This window comes from Neomonachus schauinslandi, chromosome 8 (assembly GCF_002201575.2).
Source record: "Neomonachus schauinslandi chromosome 8, ASM220157v2, whole genome shotgun sequence".
NCBI lineage: Eukaryota > Metazoa > Chordata > Mammalia > Carnivora > Phocidae > Neomonachus > Neomonachus schauinslandi.
In genome coordinates this window covers 97,385,584-97,387,636 of record NC_058410.1, presented here as the reverse complement: position 1 = coordinate 97,387,636, position 2,053 = coordinate 97,385,584, and positions in this window count along the sequence as shown.

The window sequence follows — 2,053 nt, the reverse complement described above, 5'->3', positions numbered from 1 at the left end:
CGCCCGCCACCCCCACAGTGGAAAATCCAGTATAACTTTTGACTCCCCTTCTGCTGATCGGAAGCCTTACCAATCACAAAAACAGTCAATTAACACATATTTTGTACGGTTTCTGTCCGTTATATACTGTATTCTTACAATAGAGTAAGCTAGAGAAAAGAAAATGTTATTAATAAAACCATAAGGAAGAGAAAATACATTTTCAGTGCTATAAAAAATCTGCTTGTAAGTGCACCTGCACATTTCAAGCCTGTTGTTCAAAGGCTTATGTCAACTGCATAAGCCTTCCTAACATATCCTTTGACACAACAGTACTCCTTCCAGGAACGTATACTAAAGAAATAATCAGATGAGGGCAGTAAGACAGTGTTATTTAACTTTGCATGAAGGAGAATTTCAAGGATGGGAGGTTGTTACTTCTTTTCAATTTTTCTTAAATCTGACTTTGTAAATCAGTTTATCTGAATAGATTTGTTTCTGCCTCTGTCCATAACAAAGTAAAGATAAAAATGAAACACTGTTATTTTGGTCAATATCTGAGTTGATTCCAGATAGGATAAGGCCATTTGCTAAGAACGTGGAGATTTAATAAAAGCCAAATCTCAACCACACGGTGGCTTGTGCATCTTGCTACTGAAGCTACTGTTCAGGAGCCACAAATCACTGCCCATCTGGGGTGACCGTCTTAGGTTACGTGGTTTTGCATCACGGCAGGCTAGGCGCTGTGCTGCTGATCCAAGTGATATGGGTCAGTTTTCCCATCTCATATAATACAGGGCCACGTATTATAAACTGTGATCATAAACCATTAGGTCTACGACTGGGACTTTGTAAAGTGATTTAAATGTGGTTCCACGCATTTTGGCGTCACCAAGAGTGAGGGCTACCAACCATCCCCCACGCAGAGATACGATCATGTTAATATTCAGCATCATGGGACTTCCCAGGGCTCCAGTAAACCGTAATGAGCCCTAACTCAACTCACAGAGATTCTGCCTGCTTCCAACATTTCCGTGAGCGGGGAACAAGAGATAAAGTAACTTCCCAGAACCTGTTTCCTTACCTGTGAATTGGAGATAACAATAGTATCATCTCATCAGGTTATTTCTGGGGATAAATGAGCTGATACGAATAAGAACTAAGAGCCAGGTATGCCTCAGGGTTGACTGTCCCCATCCACAATAGAAAGATGCCATGAGAGATGAAATTTTCCAGATTCAAAGTTTTGAAGCCACTGGGAGGAAAATGCTGTTATTGAAGACTGGGGGCGGGGGGGGGGGGCACGTCTAAGTGGACCCTGAAATTCCTGCTTCAAGAAACTCAGTCTTTTTGCTGCTAGCCCCAAAGTGCCAGGAGCATGACTGCTCGGTTCCAGGAATAGGAGACAGGTGGGTTTGAACAGTGGCCAGAACGAACAACAGTGTCTGGGGTATGTTTGTGGAGACAAAGTGAAAGGAAGCAAACTGACGAGACATAAAGAATGAATGGTTACCTTGGAAAAAGCCGTCTCTAGATAGCTATGGGATACGTGATTTTGCAGTAAGCACAAACCTCCAAAATCCTAAAGAGTCTTATTTCATTTTTAGGGAGTCTATGTCTTTTCTTTAGGATTACTTGACATTTTTCAGAGACGGTTTGTGAAGGGTCTGTGCACAGACTCTAAAGTCGGAAATACCCGGCTTTGTATCCTGCCTGTCACTCTCTTGGCTGTGTGAACTTAGGCAAGTTAATGAACCTCTCTGTGCCAGGGACGATATTAAATCATACCCATTTCAATGAGCTGCTGTGAAAATTCAGATAACATAAGTAAAGTGTTTCAATATTGACTAGCACTTACCAAAATGCAATTATTATAATTATTATTTCTTTTTTTCATCTTCTGGTTCCTAGACCCTTCATTAATTTTAAAGATGCTTGGCACCTTTTTGGATTCTCTTTTTTCTGTACCAAGCCTGGGACCCAGCCTGTCACTTTACAGTAGCATTCTCCAACACTCTGGATCCCCCGCCACCATGACCCAAAGGTTAGTTGCTGAAATGGAGCAGGTGCCATG